This window comes from Perca flavescens, chromosome 15, assembly GCF_004354835.1.
Source record: "Perca flavescens isolate YP-PL-M2 chromosome 15, PFLA_1.0, whole genome shotgun sequence".
In the NCBI taxonomy this organism is placed as follows: Eukaryota; Metazoa; Chordata; class Actinopteri; order Perciformes; family Percidae; genus Perca; species Perca flavescens.
The window spans coordinates 22,439,772-22,450,599 of NC_041345.1; positions in this window are offsets into that span (position 1 = coordinate 22,439,772).

Here is a 10,828-nt window from a genome sequence, read left to right on the forward strand (position 1 = left end):
TGTTGTATTTCTCAGTGCTGATGCTAGCGTAAAGCAATATGAAGATATACTGTACACCATCTTGAGATTTTGCCATAATCCAGTGGCAGTTCTCCTTTTATTAATCTCTATTCATATTCTGGAATTTTTTTGCAAATTACGAGTACAACTGCTTTATGGCAATATCTGATTTTTATCATATTTACTGGATTAACAAAGACAGCACATGCATTCCTGCACATTTCCAGAAATGTACCATATCATGACAGGGTTTTCCTTGCCATTATAAGGTTTAGGTGCAGCACCCGAGCTGTTTTGGGCAGCACCAAAGCAGAAAGACTTCGCTCAGATCTAATAATTATAGTTGGACTTCTTTAGCAAGTTTTGTCTTTAAGCTTTTGGAGTGTTATTTATTTATTATCTGCTCTAGCTTTTCCAACTTTTTATAAACCGATATGGTAATAAGTGTGGTCCAAAGTGATGTGAAAAAGACCCAAAACTACCACAGAGAGACGTCAAATGACCACAAAAACCCCAAACCACAAAGAAAACAGAAAATGACCAAAAGAGAGAGACATACACGACTACAAAGAGACACAAAATTGTAATTTCAATTTATTGAAAAGGGTAATATTTTCTTCAGGAAGGACGCCTAACACCCCCCACCCCCCTGCAAAATATGTGCACCCAAGTCTTTCACAAAGCTAGGGAAAACACTGCATGATATAAATTATATCCACATTGTGATTATAAAATTACATATACCATGATAGAAAATGTAATTCATATTGCCCAACCCTAGCTGAGGCATATCACCCCATGGCTCAGATACCTTCACGGTTTCTGTCTATATTGCGTGTCTGGCTTGTGCTGCAGGTGTCAAACGACGTGATGCAACACGCGCACTTACCACAACACTGCACAGCTGGGATTTTACATCTGTGAAAATCTATCACAGTGCCAATCAATGTGTTATCTGAAAGCAGAATTGTAGCCATTCATGTTGCATGCTTGCATCCATTTGATTGTCCAATGCGATGGGTTGGTGGAGGGCGTTGCTTCGCTGCAACACTTTTCTTTTTTTGAGGTGATTTCTCATGTCAAGTCTGGATGTACCTGAAGTGGAATAGATTAATTGTTGAATTTGGTTTTCTTCTTTTTGAAAAATAGCAAGGTGACATTACACCATTTTTATGCTTCAACACTTTTTTTTTGTACAGTCCTGTCAGCATTAAAACGTTTTGTTCTTAGATGGTAACTCTGTTTCTTTTAATGAGTGTACAGTACCTGATCTTGACATCTGTATTTCTAAAGACAAAAGTAAAGTTGAGACAGCACAGCATTTATTATAGGTTTGTCAATTTAATATTTTTTTTTGAAAAAAAGTAAAAAAACCAAAACAAATTACTATTTCATCCTTTTATTAAGGTCAAAACGTGTTTCGCATCACTATGTTTGTGCGGCATTTAAAGGAGCCATCTTGAGTGAGTTCCTCCTGTACATTACTCTGTGGAACTGTAGCTGCTCTGTTGTGAACAAAGCTCATACCGACCTACTTGTCCGTCCCTCTGTCTCATCAGACTCCTTCTCTCCATCCTCTCCTTAGTCATCATCAAAGAAGAGGCTGAAAGCCTTCGTGCTGGCAGCCTCGCGTTGCTGAACAATTTTGATCACGGTATGATTTTTAAAAATCTTTTTTCATATCCTCCACCTTGTTAAACTCCTCTTTTATTGTCTTTTTTACTCCCTTGAGCGCTCTCTCTCTCTCTCTCCCTCTCCCCCTAAACCTCACCCATCGCCTCCGCACACCATTTTCTAGTACAAAGAAATGAAGCCCAGATTGAGAACCGGTGTGATTTACATGACTGATTACAGTGTAATTTCACACTTATTTGCATGGATCTCCTTAACATCGTCGCAGAGCTAATGGATTGTTAGAGCTCTGCAGCCCAGGCCATGTAAATGAGGATGAGCAAGATGGAGTGAAAGGCGGAGAAAAAGAAGACAGAAGGGAGACAGAGTGGCAGATAAAGTTCAAGTTAAAGTTCAGAGACATTTATCTCCATAGCCCTTTATCACACACGAGTCTCGATGGACTTTAAAGGGACAGGAAAAAAAAAGAAGACAGGAACAACAACAAAAAAACCAAAAACAATCCCATCCAACTAATCAGCAACCGATCACAAAAGAAAATGAAAGGACCTGGCTGCGTACCAACGCTTCTAATCAGCATGAGAAAAAGACAGACTGATGCTTTATTAAGCCTAGGAAAATCTGCTCAATAACAAAGCTCCACTCTTTTCTGCAGGACCAGCTTCATTAATATGCAGTAAGTGATTGTTCACCTATCATCAGCAGTGAGTTCAAACTTAGCCTCATTACAACCCAAGCCTTTTCAGAGATGTACGCATTACTACATTTAAACAGGTCACACCAATAAACTAGTTTCTTATTAACCCTTGTGTTGTTTTCCCCTTCGACCATGAACTTGGTGTCCATCAAGGTCAAAAGTGAAATAGAATTTGTGGTGCTTTTTTCAGCATTTTTGCCTCTTTTTTTATGCTTTTCACACTTTTTCAAACGTTTTGTTTTAAATTCATGGTCAATAAACCTAATTTATGTGACATTATACCTACTTTTTGGGTTAAAAAGGCAGAAATTATGAATTATTTTGACTAATAGTTAAAGGAGAATTCCAGTTGATTTCAACACGTAGCTATGTTGTTTGTTGTCACGTAGTGCTGTCAGTAGCGAGAAAAAATTTAATAATCTGTGTTGCCTACACAGAGTTATGCTACTGCTAGCTTTTGCACCCAGGCGGCTGAAACGGGGCAGGTTTTAAACATGCTTTTAGCCTCTTAACATGTTCGAGATGTCATTACGAGCGCCTACCCATGTGAAGTGATTTCTTTCAAGTGAACACAGTGAATCGGACTGCAGTAGATGTCAAAGAAATGCAGAAAAGTTGTGCTAATTCATACCTCTGTTTAGTTCCGGTGTTCCAGTGGTGAGACGGCAAGACGTCTCAACACCTAAAGTGCTTAGGGACCGTCTACCAACTACAACACCGAAAAGAGATACAAACATATTTTCAAAAATAGGCATATGCTTATTTTTTAAAAGTGCTGTAGTACAACTAACATGAGACAAGTTATAATTGAGGTAAGTTTGGAGACACTACCTTATTTAATAATACATATTTTTGTTGTACTCTTTTTGGTGTTGTAGTTTGTAGACGGTCCCTAAGAACTTGTCTTGCCGGCATCGCAATATCAACTGGCGCAATAAATGTATCGTGAAAGACACTTAAAGACTTTTTGTTGTGTTGTGACAATATCAGTAGAAAACTGCACTTTATAATGTAAATGCCATTCTTTTTTTAGTGGTGCCTTTTATATTCAATTCTATGTTCAATTTGTTCAAATAAAAGAATGTTGGGAATTATTCCTTTCGTTTGTTTGAAATTCAACAAGCAATTTGTTGTACTTTAGCAGAATACTGAAAACACCAGAAAGGTAACTGCAGAACTGTACACTTTAATATCTGTTTATTTATCGCAAGTAATATTGTTATCGCGATATTCAACCATGTTATTGCATATCTTCCTCCTATTGTGCAGCCCTACTTGGTGTTTACGTTGTGACTAGAAGTGACTATTGTTAGACTTTAGTAAGGAACTTTAAACCGAAACTTAGTGATGCATTTATGAATTTACGATGCAACCTCAGATGTTAACCAGCCGCAGTCTTCGAAATGTCAAAGATTATGAAGATAAAGACAGGATGTTTAGATTGGATTTTGTGCATCATGGTGATGTTGAAGGCTGCCGATGCGTGTTATTAGCAGTTCCAATGTGTGTCACAAGGTCCACATATCTGACTGTAAAAATGCACTAACGCAGTCCAGCTCCGCTCTATAAAGTGCACTATTTTATTTTTTTCTCTGCAGATGCCATTTATAGTTTTGTCTGAGAATTTCATCAGTGCTTTTATGAGAGGTTGGCCATATTTGACACGCTTTTATGAGGCCAGTTACTTTTTATGTGAAGCCTTCAGTGGAAATTTTGATGCGGTATGATTGCTGGATTGGGAAGTTTATAGGGATCAGTGGTTCTGTCCAGTATACACATCCTCTGTTTAACAAGAGAGCATCTAAGAAAAAGTTGTTCTGAGCTCATCATTTTAACTTTGACTTTAAATACATGATGTCGTATCGTATTTCTTTAGGATTAAACTCCCAATGTGTTGAACATTTTCATTATTTTGTGATTTAGCACTTTTATATTGCCGTATCTTCTTTTCTGAGTCTTCTGAAGTTTTTTTCTTCTTCTCTAATGGTCCCTTTCTTTTCTTGCAACAATTAATTAATTTCCACTTGTCATTAGTTACACCAGTTAAAAAAAAAAGGGCCAACTCCATGCAAATAGTGATTAATTGTAGTTGGCTTTAGTCCATTTGTTCTCATGGAAGCTGTACAGGGCAGCTCCCCAGATGATTCATTTCTCCGGGTTCCCAAGATACGTAGCTCGTCTGCCTTTTCATCACCCTTTTTGTTTTGCATTGTTTCCCTTTACTTTCATCATAAGCCGCATGCTAATGTACAGCGCGGCCAGGGTAGAGGCTGGAACGTATCATAGTCTGATTGCATTCTATAAATGGATTTCGTGGCTATTTGTACTGAGGAAATGTCACGTTGACATAACGTATCAAAAGCTGACTTTTCTGCGCAGGTACAGCCGCTGCAGGTTGTCAGAATGTCCGTATGCTCTGCAGCGGCTCACCGTTCTGGCGGGCAAATGCTGCTGAAGGAATTACTGGCCGTCAACGGGAGGCTCTATTAGAATGTCTGTGATGGATCCCAGAGTGAGAGTTGATGTTGGGGATTTTTTTTTTTTTTTCCCGAGTGATTTCTCTTAGGTACCTTATTCATAAATGGTGCAATTCAGACTGCTACTTAAGACCTTGGCAGAGGTGCTTAAGTCTCGCACACAATTTCCTCCCGCTCATTCTGACATTGAACTGAAGTGCAAAGCCGTGCTGCTCCCCGCAAGTTGCACACTCATTGCATTATTTAAAGGTTCCCATGAAGTCCAATACTGTCTCCAACCCATATTTATTTAATCTAAGATATTTTTGTTGCTAGTCTTAAAAAGGTACTTCGTTTTCAAGAAGAAACAAAAAAGGAATTGATTAGAGTGTAATTTTATACTTGTACCAAGAACTATAGATTACTTGGTTAGTCACTGAAATCAAGTTCTCTTGTGAAACAAAAAGCAAACTCTTGGCAACATTTGACATCTATACAAGATAAATCACACACTTTACGTAAACCGATTACAATAAATATCAGCAAGTGAAACTTTAAAATCTGTCAAAATAAACGGGGGTCTGTAACATAAAGTTGTGTGCAATTCGAAATGGTATGAGCATGCTTACTTATCACAGAAAGGCTTTACACTTCACCTCAGGAAGGACGTTTGTCTGGGAAATGGCAATCATGATCTCGAAGACTGTTGTTGAAAGTCATAACCCGTATTTTATGTATTCAAGGATTTAAGTATTTAGAGTGAAACATTGATCTAATTGATCTATATCAATATAAAACTGAAGAGAATATCAACTTGGAAGTAATTGTATTAATTTCAGCCTAATTGCTCTGTGCCCTTTTTTATGTTATCACTTAGGTTTTTTTAAATATAATGGAAAATAAATATTACTAGCTACCACATGGAGATCTGTTTCAGTAAGCCAGCTGCTCAACGTTTACAGAATCCATATCAAACATTTTTTTTTCTTAATTAAAGAATCTTGCTATTTTTCTTATCTCAAATGTTACATTGAAGGTGGACGTATGCAGAGTTGTAGATACATTTGAGAAAGGGGTACCCTGGCCCTCAAAGACAAAACATGCGCAAGAGCACAAACATTAAAGAAATGCTCTCCGAATTCAGAAATGCAGGGATAACCTCAAGACAAGAGTGAAAAAACATTTAAAGAAAAATCGCCAAAGACATAGCATAGAAAAAGAAAAACACAAACCTCAGTAGAAATCTAAAAATTCTTACAGGCCTGCATGAAGGAGGTCTTTTAGCAGGGCTCGACCGCCATGATCTTCCTGCATTTACTTACAAAATATCAGCATGTTCGTCGGTCAAAAAAGGAACTCAATACAGTGATATAAAAACAAAACAAAAAAATTTAACAGTGACCAGAGGGAGTTGAACAAACCCCCTTTCGAAACACACACAAAAATCTCGTTATGCTTGCTGAATCACTACCAGGTCTAACCTGCTGTACTGCAGCTCCAACGCCTCTCCACCACTTACTGTACTGTACCTCGGTCCAGTCTGCACCTAAACCTCCACACTGCCACCCCCTCCTCGCTCTGTACTGTACTCTTTATCTCTCCCTCTCTTTGTCTTCCTCTCTCCGTGTGTCTTCCTCCCTCCTCCTCACCGCGGTGGGGCTCTGCCAGGGGCTTGTGATCGGATTTAGCACCGCGCGTTCTCACTCCCGTCTCCCAGAGATGAGTGACAGATGGTGGCCATTAGTGTATGTTCCATGCATCTGTTGCAAGGCTCTAATTTATCTCATTAGGGGAACGTGTGGAGGGGGAGGAGGAGTGTGTAGGAGCGGGATGTAGCATTTTATTAACACAGCGAAAGATGCACCAAGCTGGCTGATGCGGAGAGAGAGGAATTGGGCGGAACGTCAGAGTATCCGAGGTCACGGAGTACAATCATTAGGCGTCAAGATTTCTCTGCATGTGTGTGGGTGGAAAGGTATGCGTGTGTGTTTTGCGTTTAATGGGTCATTCTGAGGGGTGAACCAGACAAACCCACTCCCATATGTGCACCCCACCCACAGACGCACACACTCTCATAAGCAGCCACACCCCCGCACACCTCTGCCATACTGTGTATTTACATTAAGAAAGGCAAGCCGTGCATATGCTCAGGCTTAATTAATGTTCCACAGTGCTGATATGCTTGTCTACGTGCTGCGTAGAGGCTGTGTGTGTTTGTTGGGGGATGGGCCGACAAAGTCTGTTGGGTACCATTATAGTGTGTTCCATTTGTACTCGGAAGTCAACTTTTTTTTTTTTCCCAGCACTGACACTCACAATAAGGAAGGACACTGAATGCAGCATGAATCCCGTCGTAGTAGCCCACACACTGTACCATTTGTAGTTTGTTTACATTACTCCAGGAGGATGATTTAACAGTTCTGTCTGAGTCATCTCTGACTCCGGCAGTGGCCATGGTGTCTCAAAAAGTGCAGCTGCAGGCTATGGTAAGCTAACGTTACCCTGTGACTTTAGCTGCATGCTACCAGCAGTAGCTACGCTGTGTTGTCTTGTGTGGACGGAGATTGTTTTTGTATCAAAACGCCGCTTAACATGAAAACGTAGTAATGCAACATTAGATGTACCCTGTGTCGTTGGGTCTTTGTTTTCTTCGGACACGTGCAAATAGGCGGGGTTGAAGAGAAAAACAAATACTAGGGGAATCACAGATACTGCTTTTCATTTCAGTCCATTTTTGATTTAAAATAAAAATTGGGAAATCACTACTGTTTACACATCCAGCAGACGCAGAACAATATAAGCATCCCGTTGGATTTATTTCCTGCCACTCTCATTTTAGCTCTGGTTTGGTCTCCACCACCTCCTGAGAACAATATCCGGCTCTTTAGCTAATATATGTTAATCTTTCTTCACCAGCTCGTCGCTAACCTTTTCTGTCGGTCTGTTTGGTACAGGTCGTGTACTGTGGGTTTATCAGAGCTTTTTCACTGAAAACAGCTCTGAGCTGCTGTTGAAAACATCATTAAAGAAAGCGTAACTTGCACACATTAAAACCATAACAATGAGCTAAAACATGCTAAAACGCTCTCTTGGCGCCAAAACATTCTGCTACATTCTGTGTGTTTGCCACTACAAGCAACCCCTTTCACATTAGTCATTTTATTTATTTCTAGTGTAAGAATAATAATTAGTGCAGCTTTAAATTAAATGCGATTCCTGTTGTTGCTGCTGGCTTGATAATGTTTCTACTGCACTTGCCAGAGACAACTTGCCAATCAATTAGTGTTCTAGTGCTGTGACAAATGTATCCTTGCATTTTCTCTAAATAAAAGCTGATTGTTTTCTTCAGCACTGGTTGATAGTGTTCCTGCTAACTAAGCAGTTGAAAGACAAGTTAAATGTGACACTGTGACACTGTGGTACTGTACAGCGCTGCTTTCTAGCCTTCACGATCCATCTATACTTAATCAGGATCACTGTTATGTTAGTCTGTGTGATTAGAGACAGAGTTTAACTACACAAACAAGTTGTAGACTATTGCTTCATGTCTATCTGTAACTTCAACCATTCCTTTCCATCATCTCTTCACGTTTCTTGGACTTAATTCAGGTACTGGTGACAACTCAATGTTTGATTTAATGGCAGTAGTGGCGCAGTATTGAAACCCTATTGTCCAAACCTGTCAAGTTGCTGTTAATAGCCTGAGAAAAATCTAAATGGTAATACATGCATTATTTTGACGTGAATACTCATTACTACATGAATTCTGACACACTAGTGAATTACACAAAAGATCCATGTTTTTACATTGTGGTAGTGTTACAGAAGCAAACCTAAATCCTTCAAGCTAAGTTCTCCATCCAAGATTTGAGTTCAGAAAAAAAAAGCTGAGAATCGATTTTAGCCCAACAGCTGGAATTTGGATCAGATTGAACTGTGAAGACTTTTTTAATTGTGAAAATATTTTAAAATAGTCTTGGAATGAAAGAGCTCAATGTTAAGATTCTCTAGTGTGGACAGAGTGGGAGCAGTAATTTATATATGTTTATCTTTTTCCTTATGATTAATACCATTGAATAAAGCCTTAAATAGTGTATTCTTTATTAGATGAAGCAAAGTATAGTAAATGTGGTCTGGAAAACAAAATGGCACTCACAATTCCACCAACATGAGTTTGTTTGCAGTAATTATACCTACAGTAGGCAGCCTGATTACTTTGACAATAACACACTGTTGATTAAAAAAGTAAAAATGTTGCCTCCACAGCCAGAGCAGCCAAAGGTGCCACATCATTTATCCTCCTTATGGGCTTAAAGTGCAGTAGTGAGCATGTTTAAATTTCTGTCCAAAGTGTTAACTAAAGTGGATTAGAGAGGCCTGTACTCTGTTCACAAACTCCCTAATACCTCCGAAAGATTGTTTCAGCACATATTCATGAATAAAGAGCGAGTTTAAGGAGATTTGGCATCAGGGCTCTTATTGACCCGTCTTCAGTGTGCGGTTTTGCAGGGCTATCTGGGAGCCCAGGGGAAGGATTTAGCCTGCCCAGGAAAAATCTAATATTTCTCCACATTAAAGTCAAATAAAAGCCACCTGGCAGCCCTCGTGTGTGTGTGCGGTGGGGGGATGATACAGTGGTGACCTACAGCCATTCACTGGGGCCCGAGTTAAACACTCTGGTTCGGCCTCCTGCTATCTGCTCCGGGTGCCACAAGATGTGACACATTCTCATAAGCAGGCGGGAGGCCACAGTGGGTGTCAATATGCTGTCGATTGATGTGTGTGTCTGAGTGGGTGCATCTTGCTGTACGTTTGGTGAGGCTGGCTGATCTGTTCCTGCAGTTACTGTACATGATATATTTAGGATCCAGGCTCTGGATCTAGTGAAATAAGACCCAGCAGCATTTTCCTGTTTAGTATTGCATGCATGGAATGCGCGAGTAGGGAGACCGTGAATGCGTCCTAGGTAAATGTAGTTTTGTTTGAATTATAATTCAAAATTGAATTAAAAAGAAATCTGAAATATAAAATTACAGGTAAAAATGTAAAATTTTATATTATTATATATATATATAATATTATTTGCAGCACAAACACTCCATAATTCTAAGGTTTATTGTTCATGTCTTATATACATTTTTCTCTTCACTTTTTTTGAGCATGTTCTGACCACGTTAACCGTATACTGTGCTAAACATTTTTTTCAAATCAGTGGATTATTAACAACTGGCAGCAATACATGCTGATTATGTATTTTCTTATATTTAACATTAACTATATGAAAGTATATCAGAAGTACCTGTGCAATAATAACTCAAGTCTTACAAAAAACTAATCCCAGAATACAATGTGTGAATCAGACACACAAAAACAAAACCGGAAGGAAACCAACAAACGCATGAAATGAATAAATTATAAATGGATAAACTCTTCCTCCAAGTTGGTATTTGATTTCTGCTCTTGGACTATGGATATCCAGCTGATCATGAGTGTTGTCTGAATCTGTCTGAAGATATCATGGGGAGCTAAAGGTTTATGTTAAGATGGATCATCATCGCTTGTTCAGGACCCCCTGGCGTCACATTCTTAAAGGAACACGCCGACTTATTGGGACTTTAGCTTATTCACCGTATCCCCCAGAGTTAGACAAGTCGATACATACCCTTCTCATCTCCGTGCGTGCTGTAACGCTGTCTGACGGCTCCAGCATTAGCTTAGCCCAGCACAGATCCTGCAGGTGAATGGTTCCAGTAATCCTACTGCTCCAAATTGTGACAAAAGTTACAAAATAACGCCAACATGTTCCTATTTACATGTTGTGATTTGTATAGCGTGTACACAAAACAACGTAACATGAGACACAGCCATCTTCTAACCGTAAACAAGCCGGGAACTATATTCTCAGTCAGGCTTGCTGCGAGCATATCACTCCGCCAAAGTACTATATTCTTCCGCCTAAGAATATAGTTCCCGGTTTGTTTAGGGATAGAAGGTGGCTGTGTCTCATGTTACGTTGTTTTTTGTACACGCTGTGACTCTACAA